Source organism: Schistocerca piceifrons, chromosome 4, assembly GCF_021461385.2.
Source record: "Schistocerca piceifrons isolate TAMUIC-IGC-003096 chromosome 4, iqSchPice1.1, whole genome shotgun sequence".
Taxonomy (NCBI): Eukaryota; Metazoa; Arthropoda; class Insecta; order Orthoptera; family Acrididae; genus Schistocerca; species Schistocerca piceifrons.
In genome coordinates, this window is record NC_060141.1 from 786511197 (window position 1) to 786529400 (window position 18204).

The following is an 18204-nucleotide window of genomic DNA, read 5'->3' on the forward strand; positions in this document are numbered from 1 at the left end:
CTCTTTGTCATCCAAATTTCACTTCGTAGAAGGCTACATTCCAGACAAGTACCTCCATAAAAGACAGCTTAACACTCGAATTTATATTACATGTTCACAAACTACTCTTTTTCAGAAATTCTTTTCTCACAATTGTCATCATGTATTCTGCATCCTCTCTTCTTCTGACATCTTCAGTTACTTTGCTGTCCAAATAGGAACACGGACGTACTTTTTTACTGCCTCATCATTAATTCCCTAAACGTCATCTCCATTATTTGTCCTAGTAACACTACCCTTGTTTTACTGTGGTTAATGTTCGTCCCTTAACCTCTTTTGAGGTCACAGTACTTTCCCGTGCAATGTTCTTCCAGTTCTTTTGCCATCTCTAACACATATAAAATGTCGCCAAAAAATATCAAAGATTTTATTTGTCCGCCCCAGACTGTTATTCCCTTTTCCAAATTTCTCCTTGATTTCATTGACTGCTTGCTCAACGTACTTCGGGGTTAGGCTGCTAGCCTGCCTTATTATTTTTTCAGCTAATGTTTACTTCGACATATAGCTGCAGTGCAGCTTCTGTTCTTTTCGCTCTTTGTACTTTATCCTTCCTAACTTCAGAATCTCTAAAACATATTCCAATCAATACAGACGAACTGTTCCACTTAATTTAGAAATTGTATAAATGTTGCCTTCCTACCTTTAACATATCTTCTACGATAAGTCTTAGTGCCACTATTGCTTCGTGTGTTCCTAAATTTCTCCAGAACCAGATCTGATCTTCTTCGTGGTAGGCTTATATCAGTTTTTCCATTATTGTGTAAAAAATTCGTATTAGTATTTTGCAAACATGAGTTATTACGCTGACGGTTTAGTGTATTCGCTCCTCTCAGCACATGCTTTACATTCTTACTGAAGTCTGTGGGTATTTTGCCTGTTTTGTATATTGCGCACATCTACTACAACAGTTTTCTCTAGGTAGTCTCTCAATGATGTTAGTATTGATAAGGTAAGGATATATACTCCAAGATCCGTGTTTTCACTTATGTCTTTCAGTGCTCGTTCACTCTCATGGTGTATCTCACATCTGCATACAAATCCTCTTCCTTTTCAATAATATTGACTCAAATTTGATTTCCATTCTATATCCCTTGTATCTATTCTATCCTTCAGCTTTCCCCTCTTCGTTTAGTATTGGCTTGATATCTGTGGTTTATTTATGGATCACCTGCTTACCTTCTTTAGGAAAGCTATTTCAGTTTTCCTATAGGCAGCACCTGTCATAGCCTAGTCATGTATGCTTCTACAACCTTGTCTTGTCCTCTGTCTGTTCTTGCTTACCCATTTTGCACTCTCTGTCATAATCTAATTTTCTCTATTACTTTCAGTATTCATCTGTTAAATCTTGTATGTTTGTCCATTAATTCTCTATTACTTCCACTGTTTCATCTCTCGAAGTTACCTGTTCGTCTTGTATTTAACTGTATTACCCTGATTCAGTCAATTACTGTTTACTGCTGTGTTTGAAATTCTCAGCAACCTCGGTTTTTCAATTTATCTTGGTCCAGTTTATTTAATTTCCTTTCTTTCTGCAATTTCTTTAGTTCTAATCTGCAATTCATCACCAATACATATGGAAGGAGTGCACATATGACTGTAGATATGTTTTATAACTTCTGAAGAGGTTTCAAAATCTAAGTCTTACAATTCTATGATAAATTTCAAACATTCTAATGTCTCCATATCTCTGTGGGTCTTAAACAATGTGTTTACAAATATTAAATTACGCTCTCTGAAAAATTCCACCAGTTTTGTTTCTCTCTCATGTCTTGCGGCCATTCCTTGTTCTCCTACTACTTTCTGTTCTCCTACTCTTTCTACTATCGAACTCCACTATCGCATCACAACCTAATTTTCGTCTTCCTTGACAATATGAATGTTTTCTTATATCTTACAGTATAGTTTTTTTCCAATGTAATCATGATCTGCATATCTGATTAGCATATATACTTGTTCTATTGTGTGAAGGTGTTGACTTCCTGCTTATCTTGTGTAAAGTAATGGGTTCAGAATGCTGTTCATCCTAGCTTACCTGCATTCCTATTTTCCTCTTCATTACTAGAACTTTTCCTAACTTCCCTAGTTTGATTTTGTATTTAATTCCTCGTTAACACTTGACCAGAGTCCATGCTCCTGCTGCCTCATCACTATTTTCCACTAAATCTAATTCCAACCTATCCAACTCCCTTTCAAATCCTGTAACGTACTATCTGATTGAGACGTCTAACATTTCTTTCTCGAGCTTGTCAAATGCCTCGGATTTTCCTCGTGACAGCATTGTCCGGAGTATTCCTCGCTCACAGGTCCGAATGAAGGAAATTTTTCCTTTAATATATATCACATAATAGAATGCAATCATCGTTTAACCATGCCATCTGGAAGAACAATAGCTGCAGCTTCTCCTTGCCGTCAGCTTTCGCGCACTCACTGTACCAACATAGTACCGCTATTGTTATTATGTTTTTCATAGAAAACTGATTAATCTATGACAAGATGTAAACTACACATAAAGAAATCGAGGCACAGAATGTTGTTTGAGAGAAGTTGTGGCTGCTAAGATTAATACATTAGGAGTTGATGCAGACACTAAGAGAAACCTTAGAAACCTCTAAGCTAGTTATTGAATCTCTCGGGCAACTCGAGCAAAATTACGTGATGGCAACGATGTCAATGCCACTTTCAGTAACAATCACAGTGATACTAGAATAGACAGAATATACGGCATCAGCACATCAAAGCCACACATGCAGTGCATGCAGCTTGTACTTTTAACAGATAACACAAGAAAGATCGGCGATAGGGAATTAACATAAGGTCTACGTAACCACATTTTCGAAAGACCCTCAAAAACCATGAATTATTCGAAGAAAGATCTGCAACCTTGTGGTGAGATAATACATTTTACAGATGTACATAAGGAAGCTGATGCGAGACTAAAAAGTCAAAGCAGCGTGAACTACAAATCCACTACATCAGATGGTGAACATAGCAGCGGTGATGGTATTGACATTCAGTATAAAACAGTGAACAATCGGTTCCCACATATATAATGACGATACCACTGAGCTAATTGTTTGGCTACGACTACTCATGGTAGCAGAGCTTAGAGGGAGAACTGGCATCGAATAAGAATGGAAGCAGTATGATAAAGTCTTCTCGAGTTGACAGCCGTGTCAATGCGCTGTTCTCCAGCAACGTTTCAGCAAGTTTCTTACTTGCCATCTTCAGGTGAAGGGTCGGGTTGACGCCTCGTCCTGATCTTTAGAGCCGCTGGACCATGGGCTTCTCTGCATCCTCAGCGCCAGTTGGTCCAGTCAGGCGCGAGCAGAATCGGCGCCGCAGCGCTAGGCAGGGGGGGGGTGGGGGGGGGAGCGTGATGGAGCCGCGGGCGCCGACTCCTGGCATCTCTTCTCGGTACGGCCTGTTTATTCCATTCGCCACCACCGACCCCCTCCATCGGCGCGCTTTCGTCTTATTCTTGAGTTACTGTGTTCCACACGGTGCTCAGTTGAAGGCCACGATCCTGATTGACCAGGTTATCTATCATTGCCCCGGCTTCGTTAATAATCCTCCAGCAAAAATCAGAAATATGCTGGGCTCAATGAAGGACTACTTTGGTCTAAGAACACCAGGTATCTATAACATTTCCTGTGAATGTGGGAAACAATATATTGGACAGACGCAGCGTTGGATAACACAACACATCTATGAATGTGTGAGTAGCGTTCGCCTCGGAAAACAAGAAAAATCCGTGGTAGCGGAGTACAGACTCAGTGAAGAACACATATTTCAAGTTGAAGAAACCAAGAGACTGCGTAGAGCGAAATATTTCTGGGACTCTAGTATTGACAAGATGGGGCAATGATAGATAGCCTCGTCAATCAGGATAGTGGCCTTACGCTCAGCACCGCGTGTAACACAACAACTGAAGAATGAGACGAGAGCTCACCGATGGAGGCGGGTCGGTGGTGGCGAATGGAATAATCAGACCGCACCGAGACGAGACGCCATGACACGGCGTCCGTGGTTCCCCCCACCACGCGCTGCGGCGCTGATTCCGCTCGCACGTGATTGGCCCGACCGGCGCCGAGGATGCGGAGAAGCCCGTGGTCCAGCGACTACAAAGATCCGGACGAGACGTGAACCTGAGACTTTCACGCACACGCGACGCACGCACTTGCGCCGTGGCTGCCGAAGTGTGAAGACGCTCTGTGCTGAGGCTGCCGAAGCTCGTGATTTTGTAGCGACCGCTTGCGCGGGTTCACGCATTTGGCTACTCGCCTTGCGTGTTCTCGCTAACCAGCGTTTCTCTCTTTCTTTCACAGTCGACAACAGCCTGCAAGGGCCTTTAGGGACTCGTGTGGCAAAATCTGCGTGGCGTGATCCCCCCTATCTGAGAAAGCAAAAACTGCCGTGTCTTTCTAAAGAGGCAAAGTTGTCGTGTTGAGGGTTACGACATGAAGGAAGAGCCGGAACAAGACGATAGCTCCGGCGAGACGCAGGGTGTGGCAGACAACGGTCTAAGGGAAGTTTCCTGGACGACGGCAGCGTCTGGCGCCCCACCAACGACAAAGACGACGAGTGAGAGTGTTGGTCGCGGCCGCCGGATGGACGCGGAAATTTCCGCGAACGGACGGCACCGCGACCGCACACTCTCAGGACGGAGACGAGGCGTCGAGCCGCCGATACGTCACCTCTGGCAAAGGAGGAATTTGCCGCCGCCATCGCCAGGCTGACCCGCGAGGAGAGTTGCATCTGCATGCAACGCTTGGCCATGGGCACCGAAGCGGACATGGAGGAGGTACTTACGACCAGTGGGTCGCGACAGGCAATCGCCTGTCGCAGTCGCCACGACAGCTGCCGCACCAGCAGCCGCACCAGCCGTGCCGGCTGCAGAAGCCGCCACGCCCTCACCAACGTCCAGGCTGGCAACACCCGACGAGTCGGCAGAGGTCGAGCAAGCCCCACGGAAGCGCCCAGCCGCGGCCTTAGAGGACACTCCCTCCCCCAGGCAAGTTCCTGTCGCGTCGGGCGGAAGAAGAGGAGGGTACGTCGCAGGACGACGACCGCATCACCGACGAAGCCGGACGAAGAGGGCTTCATCGCGCCCTCCCGGCGCCACACAGCGAGAGCCAGGTCGTTCGGACCGGTGTCGCCGGAACAGGTCCAGGCTGCAAACAGGTTTGCAGATCTGCCGGAAGTAGCCGAGACCGACGGGGACTGGATCACGCCGACTACGGCGACAAAACCGCCCCGCCGTCCGCCACTGATTACCATCCAGTGGAGTGAGTGAGGGCTATAGTGAGCTCAGAGAGAAGATCGCGGGGACTTACAAGTCAGAGCAGAGTGCATAGAGGACCACGCAAAACTCATGCAGCTCTGTCAGACCGTGAAGTGGAACTGCTTCACGCAAGCATGCAGCCGCTGAAGCAGGTGAAAGTCGTCTTTCGTCACCTGCCGCTGAAGATGGGACCGGCGTTCCTACAGCGGCAGCTGGGGGAACTCAGCCTGCAGACCCACCACGTCGGCCTGATGAGGTCGCCCAGGACCCAGAGGGACATACCCTTGTTGCTTGTGATTTTAGTCGACAATGTTGACAACCGGTAAATTTTTCAGGTTGAAAACATTGCCGACTTCGACGTAAAAGTCGAGCCACTCCGCGCAAAAGGAAGACGACCCCAGTGGTTCAACTGCCAACGCATGGACCAGGTGGCGAGGTTTTGCAGGATGCATGTGCGTAGCTGCAAGTGCGCCGAGGAGCACCCGTGGCGGGTCTGCTCCCAAGAAGAAGGAAGACCAGCCGACGTGCTGCAACTGTGAAGGGGACCACGTCGCCTGTTACCGGGGATGCGCCGCATTCGAGCGCGGGAAGCGCGCCAGCCGCGCAAACCCGAGCCGCAGCTTGGCGGACGTTGCTAAGTGGAAAATTACAACTTAAGCTTTGGCTCTCCTACTGTGGACAAGTGCTCCAAATGCATCCAGTTTCAGTTGAAATTAGACAGCGGAGAGAAATAAGTTGAAATTTATTTCAATCTCCACAAAAAGAGGGTAGAAACATTCTTTAATTTACTGGAAACTGAAACGAAAATGAAATCACCCTATGCTTTGACTGCCAAAAGAATTTGGTTTTACCCAAAGTCCCTGACCAGGCAGCTTACATTAGTCGACAGTTCTACACTCCTGGAAATTGAAATAAGAACACCGTGAATTCATTGTCCCAGGAAGGGGAAACTTTATTGACACATTCCTGGGGTCAGATACATCACATGATCACACTGACAGAACCACAGGCACATAGACACAGGCAACAGAGCATGCACAATGTCGGCACTAGTACAGTGTATATCCACCTTTCGCAGCAATGCAGGCTGCTATTCTCCCATGGAGACGATCGTAGAGATGCTGGATGTAGTCCTGTGGAATGGCTTGCCATGCCATTTCCACCTGGCGCCTCAGTTGGACCAGCGTTCGTGCTGGACGTGCAGACCGCGTGAGACGATGCTTCATCCAGTCCCAAACATGCTCAATGGGGGACAGATCCGGAGATCTTGCTGGCCAGGGTAGTTGACTCACAACTTCTAGAGCACGTTGGGTGGCACGGGATACATGCGGACGTGCATTGTCCTGTTGGAACAGCAAGTTCCCTTGCCGGTCTAGGAATGGTAGAACGATGGGTTCGATGACGGTTTGGATGTACCGTGCACTATTCAGTGTCCCCTCGACGATCACCAGTGGTGTACGGCCAGTGTAGGAGATCGCTCCCCACACCATGATGCCGGGTGTTGGCCCTGTGTGCCTCGGTCGTATGCAGTCCTGATTGTGGCGCTCACCTGCACGGCGCCAAACAAGCATACGACCATCATAGGCACCAAGGCAGAAGCGACTCTCATCGCTGAAGACGACACGTCTCCATTCGTCCCTCCATTCACGCCTGTCGCGACACCACTGGAGGCGGGCTGCACGATGTTGGGGCGTGAGCGGAAGATGGCCTAACGGTGTGCGGGACCGTAGCCCAGCTTCATGGAGACGGTTGCCAATGGTCCTCGCCGATACCCCAGGAGCAACAGTGTCCCTAATTTGCTGGGAAGTGGCGGTGCGGTCCCCTACGGCACTGCGTAGGATTCTACGGTCTTGGCGTGCATCCGTGCGTCGCTGCGGTCCGGTCCCAGGTCGACGGGCACGTGCACCTTCCGCCGACCACTGACGACAACATCGATGTACTGTGGAGACCTCACGCCCCACGTGTTGAGCAATTCGGCGGTACGTCCACCCGGCCTCCCGCATGCCCACTATACGCCCTCGCTCAAAGTCCGTCAACTGCACATACGGTTCACGTCCACGCTGTCGCGGCATGCTACCAGTGTTAAAGACTGCGATGGAGCTCCGTATGCCACGGCAAACTGGCTGACACTGACGGTGGCGGTGCACAAATGCTGCGCAGCTAGCGCCATTCGACGGGCAACACCGCGGTTCCTGGTGTGTCCGCTGTGCCGTGCGTGTGATCATTGCTTGTACAGCCCTCTCGCAGTGTCCGGAGCAAGTATGGTGGGTCTGACACACCGGTGTCAATGTGTTCTTTTTTCCATTTCCAGGAGTGTATTTATTGAACTTTACTGTCTGCCAAGGTATATCTAAAGATAAGCAAACAAAATACCGTGTTTTTATATATCACTGGACAGAATCGGATGGTTGTGGAGGACAAACAGGAACAGTTCAATGATAATTATGCTTCAATACTGGTTGGTAAATGAAGTGCCGCCAAATATTAAAGACATTGTTTTAGTACTCCCTGTACCAGGCCATTCGTATATGCCGCCTGACCGTGTATTTGGCAGAACTGAGAAGGAAATTCAAAATTATGACACTATTAATAAGCCTGAGAAATACATCGAAATCTTTAAGGAATGTAGAACTGTTTCCAGTGTGATTGAGAGCTGTAATATTTTTGACTGGAAGAAGGCATGTGAAAATTGCCAAAGGAAGCCTGGAAATAGACACTTTAAACTTTCAACAGCTAAAAGATTTATTATAACACTAGGTCATGCGCCAACCTGTGAAGTACTCAAACCTGGATTTAAAGTTCAAAACTTTGAACTACCGTTAGTACTACAGTAAAAGAGCCGAGAGTGAAAGGTGACAACAAGCTTCTGACTCTTCACTTTAGGGAAAACTGGTCTCAAAATGAAGACCTGGCCTTTTACAAAAATATTATATTCCATCCAGTAGAGAATAGACCCGAAGAACAATCTGATGCTGAAAACGCCGGTGGACACATAGACGATGAAAGTGACTTTTAATTAGTTCACTGCAGTTAATAGGACAAATCCAGATTGAAATATGTAAATGACTACCCTTAAGGCACTTTCAAAATTATGTATTCTGTAATGTGTGCAGGTTTAATGTAATGTTATTTTTTAATAATTTTCTGGTAAATGCATGTTTGTATGTGTTTCCCTAACTTAACCCCCCTCCCCTCGCATGGGAGGCCGCACCGGCACCGCAGCCGTCACAGCTGGTTTCGCCGGCGGCACCGCCTGGAATCGGGTAGGCCGACTACGGGAAACGTCGCGAAGGAGTCAGACCCTCCCGAAACGGCGATAGAAGACACCGTCGAGCTGGCCGCGCTTCTACGGTCGCTCAGCCAGCTGATGGCGCCGCAACCAGTCCTCGTGGGAGCAGTGACGGTGGCCCTCCAGGCCACCGTTGGCAGAAGCCAGCCTTAAAATGAATAACGACCATATTCATGGGTTAACCATTTGCACTTTAAACGCCCGGGGTCTCCACCCCCAGCAGGGCAAGTTTCGCTAATTCCTACGGGACGAGGCGGTCGACATCTGCTTTCCGCAGGAGACCTTCCTCAAACCCGGGGTCGACGTGCGAGCAGCAAATTATTGCAGCTACCGAGATGACAGAGCCACTCACGGGAGCGGTACTGCCATCTGCGTGAAGAAGTCACTGCGCCACCACCGGGCTCAACTGCCGCCGCTCAATGCACTGGAGGCCACAGGAGTGGCAGTCAACACTACCGCCGGAAGGATTCTTTTCGTGTCGGTGTACTGGCAGCCTGGCAGATCGCTAGACGGAGCCGACTTCGACGTCCTGCTGTCGCTGTAGGGGCGAGCTTTCATTGCCGGCGATTTCAAAGCGAAAGACACAGAATGGAACTCGCGAATTGTTAGCCTCAGCGGGAGCCGTCTCTCCCGCGTTGTTCACCGCAACGGCGCCATCGCCGTGAGACCGTTTGACCCCACAATCTTCCCTGCACGGAGACAACCGGACGTGCTCGATATTGCTCTTCTGAAGGGCGTCGGGCAATTCGCGACCGCCGAGACGCGTAACGTCCTTTCCTCCGAACACGTACCGGTCATTTTTGGCCTCGACGTGGTCGGAGCTTCTCTTGCAGAGAGCCGTCCGAGCTATCGCAGGCTCGGCGCCGAGAGCTTTCAGACGAAAGCCCTCGAACTGCTCGAGGACGCGCCAAACCCCGCTGACGTAGGGGCAGACTCCGCCCTAGCATTCTTCACCCGAAGAATACTCCGAGCAGCAGAGGAAGCCACGCCATCGCCAAGGGCCACGAGACTTCTCGCGACAGCTGCCGCGCTCTATCCTCGACGCGATCACCGAGAAGAACCGACTGTTTCGTGAATGGCAGCTCACTCGCCAACCAGACACGAAGCACCGATTAAACCACATGAGACGGGAAATTAAGTCAGCAGTCGAGCAACACCGGAAACAGGAATCGGAAGACCTTGTGTCTACCCTCAATCCTGAAGATGACAGTGCATGGAGGGTGGTAAAGTCCTTCCTACGCCGGCGACAGCGAACACCAATTTTACAGGTCGGGAACGACTTCGCTAGCGATCCCGACGCGAAAGCCAGCGTTCTGGCTGACGCATTTGCAGCGAACTTCACACCGGTGGCCGACATCATCGACGACGACCACATACGGTGGGTTCACGGGCAACTTCCGCGCCGCAAGGGAGGAAGGCGACGTTATCGAGTCGATAACGGAGGAGGAAGTTGCTGTGCAGCTTCGCTCGCTGAACCCCCAAGAAGGCTGGAGGCACCGATGGCGTCACAAACCTGCTGAAGAACCTTCCGCCGGGATTACACCGGCAACTTGCCGATGTTTTCAACGAGATCCTCCGATCAAGTGGCTACCCCTCTGCGTGGAAACACGCGGAGGTCGTGGCCATTCTGAAATCCGGCAAGGACCCACGTCAGGCATCGAGCTACCGACCCATCAGCCTGCTCCCGTCCTTCAAGAAAGTGTTCGAGAGGCTGTAAGCGAGAAGACTGATGCGACACGTCACCCAGGAGGGCATCATCCCGGACGAGCAGTTCGGGTTTCGAGAAGAACATGCCACTTCCCACCAGCTCTTGCGGGTGGTAGAACCGGCGATGAGGGCACTGGAAACAAGAGAATACTTAGGGACATTGTTCCTCGACGTCTCCCGAGAAAGATACACTCCGATGGGGGATTAGTAAAACTTAATCCCTCAGCAGGTCAGGGCAACGCGTGGTCGGCTTGTAATGAGGTTGTTGGCCCAGTCCACGGATGAGCCGACGGTCAGACTTTTTGAACAAGGGATACCGACGTCCCACATGACGCTACTGCGGTCGTACCTGTCTGAACTAACCTTCCACGTGAGGGCTGACGACGGTACGTCCACAGACCGGTAGATACGTGCAGGGGTGCCGCAGAAGTCGGTCCTCGGCCTCTCACTGTACTCCCTGTACACTGCCGACGCGCCGAAAGTGGCACGAGTCGAACTGGCGCTGTGCGCTGATGATACAGCCCTGTTCACTCGCAGCATGAATGCCCAAATGCTGAGAAACCGCCTCCAACGCGGGTGCGACGCCTTGGGCTCATGGGCAGCAAAGTGGCGTCTGAAATTCAACGCCACGAAGAGCCAGGCAGTTGTCTTCACCCGAAGACTTCTGCCGCCATGGCTTACGCCAGTCGAAATCCTGAGAGAACCTATACCATGGAGTGGGACCGCGAAATACCTAGTGGTTACCCTAGAACGCAGGCTCACCTGGAAGCATCACATCCGAGATGTGAAAGGGAGAGGATTAGGACGCCTTCGTGACCTGTATCCGCTGCTAAACCCGCAGTTGTCATTGCCACCGCAATACGGCATCACGCTTTACCTAACATTGGTTGGGCCACTGTTAGAGTATGCGGCCGTGGCCTGGGGGAAGCCGCAGATGCTCACATTGTGACTGCAGCGGATACAGAACCGAGCCATGAAGACTGCTATGCACCTTCCGAGGCGCTTCTCGACGCGTCAACTCCACGAGGACACCGGGATCCTATCCTCTCCGAGACAGGTTTCGCGCCATCGGGAAAGCGGGACGCTCCCGCAACCGGCTCATCCGGTGGACTGAGCCAACAACCTCATCACAAGCCGTCCACGCGTTGCCCTGACCTGCTGAGGGATTAAGTTTTACTAATCCCCCATCAGAGTGTATCCTTCTCTTTTCCAGGTTACACCAGCTAGGACCAATCAACAAGAGTGGTAATATATCTTTCTTTCTTTTACGGGAGCCGCAGGAATGACAAATTTTGTCTAAACTGCACCACCTCGAGCCAGGGATAGGCTCGTCTTTTTCAGCGTCAGCGAACCTGACACTTCGCCTGAAGATGGCAAGTAAGAAAGTTGCTGAAACAGTGCTGGAGAACAACGCATTGTCTTGGCTGTCAACCCTAGAAGAGTTTATCATCGAGATTCTCCAAGAAAGCCTGCATTCTCAGACATGGAAGAAGTAGTTCCCGAACTACACAAATAGGCACCCAAATCATACACTCATAGACAAAATACAATTAAAGGTTTGGATGGCTTATGGTAAGAGTATCTTGTAGATGTGAGGGATTATTCACGTATCAATAATGATTTCAAATACATTCAAATGATTATTGATACATACTCTAAATTTGCTTGGTCATTACCGGTAAAAATTGTAAGAGATGTTATTCAAGGGTTTCAGTTTCTTGCTTGTTCTGCAAGGTTCGCAAGAGAAAAATGGCTCTGAGCACTATGGGACTTAACATCTATGGTCATCAGTCCCCTAGAACTTAGAACTACTTAAACCTAACTAACCTACGGACAGCACAAAAACACCCAGTCATCACGAGGCAGAGAAAATCCCTGACCCCGCCGGGAATCGCACCCGGGCGTGGGAGTTCGCGGGAGAGCTTCTGTGAAGTTTGGAAAGTAGGAGACGAGGTACTGCCGGAAGTAAAGTTGTGAGGACGGGGCGTGAGTCGTGCTTGGGTAGGTCAGATGGTAGAGAACTTGATCGCGAAAGGCATTGGTCCCGAATTCAAGTCTCGGCTCGACACACAGTTTTAATCTGCCAGGAAGTTTCATATCAGCGCACACTCCGCTGCAGAGTGAAAATCTCATTCTGGATACATGTCTATGGTTGAGAAAAACTTAGCCCCCTTCAGACAATCTAAGGTATCGTCAGTTCGTGGAAGGGGATAAACGTCCTTTTTAGTTATCTTATTAAGCTCCCTGCAATCAACATAAAAGCGCCAACTGCCATCCTTCTTCTTGACGAGAACCACTGGTGACGACCATGGTCTCTGCAATGGAGGAATGATGTCAATTTTCATCATTTTCTCTACCTCGTCGCGAATTATTCGACGTTCCGTTGCTGACACACGGTATGCTCTCTGGCTTATTGGTTGATGGTCTCCAGTGCTAATCCGATGCTTCACAAATGGATTTGCCTAATTTGCTCTTCACCTGTGGATTGAAGCATTCACAGAACTCTGAAGACACGAAAGTAGCTTCTTCTGCTGTTACTTAGTGAAATCTGGTGGTAGTCGAGCTAGAAGGTCTTGTCTCATAGTAGTAGCGCTAATTTCGCCCACAGACTCGGCATTAGAGGTTTCTGTGACACCCTGTTGTTCTTCAATATAACTGCTCAGCGTTTGCTACGCACATGCGTCTTGGAACGGTCTGCGTTTTGCGGCGACAGTTAATTGTCCACAATTCACCGAATCCGCTCTTCAACGAGACGACAGAGGCTGGGATGACCAAGTTATTCTTCAGTGATATACCTCTCTTATATTCCACTACAAGACCCATTGGTTGGTGCATGGCATAACACAAGCGCTGACTGCAGGAATGATCACTTCATCCAGCACACATAATCTCCACATACTCAGATGCACATATTCCTGTCCACAGTATCTCATCTCGTGTAGCATAATCTGTGAGCGACCACAATCTATAACTGCCTTTCAAAAAGTCCCATCCGAGAAAGACGTCATGAGTACACTCTTGTAAGATGATGCATTCTAAGGGCTGCGTGTGGCCACTTATACCCACACATTTTCCTGTAGGTTTCACATATTTCCCATTAGCCACCTTCAGCAGAGATGTTTTGCTGTCGACAAATACGGTTTTCTGCTGCTGGCGACGGTACATACCCGAAATTTACTGAATATGATGTTCCAGAGTCCACAAGAGCTTGGGCTAGTCGACCATCCATGAGGATATCGAAGTAGTTTCCTATCATTTTTGTAGTGATCGACGGGGGAGTATTTTTTTCTTCGGCGGCCTGACCTCCAAGGAAGATCGCACCCTTTAGTTTTCCAGGTTCAGGCTGCTAGGTCATCGGCTGTAGCTTCTAAATGGCGATGGAGACGTTGGTGTGTTGGGAAGCGTCCTCTCCAGCTGCTAGCTTGCGGCGTTGGTGCCCTACGTCGTCCTCCACCCACATCTTCTTGTTCGTCTTCATCGTCCCAAAGAGTTAAACACCATGAAGGAAGCCCTCAGAAAAAAAGGGCGTAGGACAGGGCTTCAGTCTTTCCCCTCTACTGTTCAATCTCTACATCGAAGAAGCAATGATGGAAATGAAAGATAGGTTCAGGAAGGGAATTAAAACTCAAGGTGAAAGGATATCAATGTACGATTCACTGGTGAAATTGCTATCCTCTGGGAATGTGAAGAAGATTTACGGTATACGTTGAATGAAATGAACAATTTAGTAAGTACAGCATATGTTGTTGGTGTTGTGGTCCTCAGTCCTAAGACTGGTTTGTTGCAGCTCTCCATGATACTCTATCCGGTGCAAGCTTCTTTATCTCCCAGTACCTACTGCAATCTACATCCTTCTGAATTTGTTTAGTGTATTCATCTCTTGGTCTCCGTCTACGATTTTTACCCTCCGCGCTGCCCTCCAGTACTAAGTTGGTGATCCCTTGATGCCTCAGAATATGTCCTACCAACCGATCCCTTCTTCTAGTCAAGTTGTGCCATAAATTTCTCTTCTCACCAATTCTATTCAATACCTCCTAATTGGTTATGTGATCTACCAATCTAACCTTCAACATTTTTCTGTAGCACCACATTTCGAAAGCTTCTATTCTCTTTTTGTCTAAACTATTTATCGTCCACGTTTCTCTTCCGTACATGGCTATACCCCATACAAATACTTTCAGAAACGATTTCCTGACACTTAAATCTATACTCGATGTTAACAAATTTCTCTTCTTCAGAAACGCTTTCCTTGCCATTCCCAGTCTACATTTTATATCCTATCTACTTCGACCACCATTAGTTATTTTGCTCCCCAAATAGCAAAACTCCTTTACTACTTTAAGTGTCTCGTTTCCTAATCTAATTCCCTCAGCATCACCCGACTTAACTGGACTACATCCCATTACCCTCGTTTTGCTTTTGTTGACGTTCATCTTATATCCTCCTTTCAAGACACTGTCCATTTCGTTCAACTGCTCTTCCAAGACCTTTGCTGTCTCTGACAGAATTACAATATCATCGGCGAACCTCAAAGTTTTTATTTCTTCTCCATGGATTTTAATACCTACTCCGAATGTTTCTTTTGTTTTCTTTACTGTTTGCTCAATATACGAATTGAATAACATCGGGGAGAGGCTACAACCCTGTCTCACTCCATTCCCAACCACTGCTTCCCTTTCGTGCCCCTCGACTCTTGTAACTGCCATCTGGTTTCTGCGGAAATTGTAAGTAGCCTTTCGCTCCCTGTATTTTACCCTGCCACCTTTGGAATTTGAAGGAGAGTATTCCAGTGAACATTGGCAAAAGCTTTCTTTAAGTCTACAAATGCTAGAAACGTAGGTTTGTCTTTCCTTAATCTTTCTTCTAAGATAAGTCGTAGGGTCAGTATTGCCTCATGTGTTCCAGTATTTCTACGGAATCCAAACTGATCTTTCCCGAGGTCAGCTTCTACCAGTTTTTCCATTCGTCTGTAAAGAATTAGTAATTTGCAGCTGTGACTTATTGAACTGATAGTTCGGTAATTTTCACATCTGTCAACACCTTCTTTCTTTGGGATTAGAATTACTATATTCTTCTTGAAGTCTAAGGGTATTTAGCCTGTCTCATACATCTTGCTCACCAGATGGCAGAGTTTTTTCAGTACTGGCTCTCCCAAGGCCGTCAGTAGTTCTAATGGAATGGTGTCTACTCCCGGGGCCTTCTATCGACTCCGGTCTTTCAGTGCTCTATCAAACTTTTCACGCAGTATCGTATCACCCATTTCATGTTCATCTACATCCTCTTCCATTTCCATAATATTGTCCTCAAGCACATTGCCCTTGTATAGACCCTCTATAAACTCCTTCCACCTTTCTGCTTTCCCTTCTGTGTTTAGAACTGGGTTTCCATCTGAGCTCTTGATATTCGTACAAGTGGCTGTCTTTTATCCAAAGGTCTCCCTAATTTTCCTGTAGGCAGTATCTATCTTACCCCTAGTGAAATAAGCCTCTACATCCTTACATTTGTCCTCTAGCCATCCCTGCTTAGCCATTTTGTACTCCTGTCGATCTCATTTTTAGACGTTTGTATTCCTTTTTGCCTGCTTCATTTTTGCATTTTTATATTTTCTCCTTTCATCAATTAAATTCAATATTTCTTCTGTTACCCAAGGATTTCTACTAGCCCTCGTCTTTTTACCTACTTCATCCCTCAGAACTACCAATTCTTCTTCTACTGTATTTCTTTCCCCCATTCCTGTCAATTGTTTCCTTATGCTCTTCCTGAAACTCTGTACAACCTCTGGTTTAGTCAGTTTATCCAGGTCCCATCTCCTTAAATTCACAACTTTTTGCAGTTTCTGCAGTCTTAATCTTCAGTTCATAACCAATAGATTGTGGTCAGAGTGCACATTTGCCCCTGGAAATGTCTTACAATTTAAAACCTGGTTCCTAAATCTCTGTCTTACCATTGTATAATCTATCTGATATCTTCTAGTATCTGCAGGGTTCTTCCATGTATACAACCTTCTTTTATGATTCTTGAACCAAGTGTTAGCTACCATGAAGTTATGCTCTGTGCAAAATTCTACCCGATGGCTTCCTCTTTCATTTCTTACCCGCAATTCATATTCCCTACTATGTTTCCTTCTCTCCCTTCTCCTACTCTCGAATTCCAGTCACCCATGTCTATTAAATTTTCGTCTCCCATACAGCATACAGAATGAGAATAAATCAAAGAAAGACGGAAGTAACGACAAGCAGCAGAAATGAGAACAGCGAGAAACTTAATATCAGGATTGATGGCCACGAAGTAGATGAAGTTAAGGAATTCTGCTACCTAGGCAGTAAAATAACCAATGCAGGATGGAACAAGAAGGACACAAATAATTGACAAACACTGCTGGCTAAGAGAAGTTTACTAGTATCAAACATAGGCTTTAATTTGAGGAAGAAGTTTTTGAGAATGTACGTTTGGGGCACAGCATTGTATGGAAGTGAAACATGTCCTGTGGGAACAGCAGAACAGAAGAGAATAGAAGGATGTGGTGCTACAGGCGAATATTGAAAATTAAGTGGACTTATAAGGTAAGGTATGAGGAGGTTCTGCGCAGACGAAAGGAATATGTGAAAACACTGAGAAGGAGAACGGACAGGATTATAGGACATCTGTTAAGATATCAGAGAATGACTTCCATGGAACTAGAGGGAGCTGTAGAGGACAAAAACTATAGAGGAAGACAGAGATTGGAATATATCCAGCAAATAATAGAAAACGTGGGTTTCCAGTGCTAGAGGTTGGTGCAGGAGACTAATTCATGGCGGGCCACATCAAACAAGCCAGAAGGTAGATGACCGAAAGAAAAAAAGCAAGCAAAACATCGCACAATAAAAATGAGAGCTATCGATGTTTGTGAGAATGGACTCCTAGATACAGTATATGAACCTATTTAAATGATGAATTCACTCAAATAGAACTTTAATGTTGGTGACTTACTACCTATTCCAAAACAAAAGACATCATTAGAGTAGTCATTCCTAACAACCAGGTCATGTGAGATAATTTCAGATTCCAAAATGCAAAGATCAAATCCCTGAACATACATCTTAAAGGGTAGCAATGGTACTGAAATTGCAGGATGCTACTACACAGAGGACATTCAGAAGAGCTCGGAACCATATGTGCTTCTCATAGCGAAGGTCATAATATGTAGAGGCAAAAGAGCACTAGCTAAATGACTTGGTTTTCCTGCAACACTCCTGTAAATTGTTAAACAATTAGCTTCATAGGGTAGTACAAGTGCGTTATGTCCTGCTTTTGATATCGAAAGTGGGTCAGTTCTCACTTCACCTCCAGCATTAGCCAGTAGTAACACAGTATTCTCAGGAGGGATAAAAAACTTTGTGTTTGGAGACTGGTTAACACATACAGAGGAAGTAGGATCTTGAGAGAGACAGAGATAGTAACTGTCTGAAATTTCCTCAGTCAACAGAATTCATCAACCTGATGCTTTGTTTGGGCATTAAGATTAAAGGAGGCCAGCATCTGGTCCACGATGAGTGGTGTTTAGTATCGCGATCTGTAGTTAGGACATTAGGTGGGTTTTCACCTCCGTGCTGGTGCACAGACGACAGACACGTGCAGGAGACCTGAAACCATGGCTACCATAACATACTTCGTTCCATTCCTCAGTGCTTACAGTTACAATATCGTAGGAAGTGGGGCTGCAGGGTGCAGACGTGGGGTCTACCTAAGGGGAGGTCACTGTTCCCTGTAAATGTGTTCGGGTGCCAGTAGTCAGCAATAGGCCTAAAATCCCGGCCCTTATCCTTAGGGACAAGGACTATGTGGGAAGCATAGGCAGATGTAGAAGGCCTAATAACACCTCCTCAAGCATTTTGGATGTTTTAGC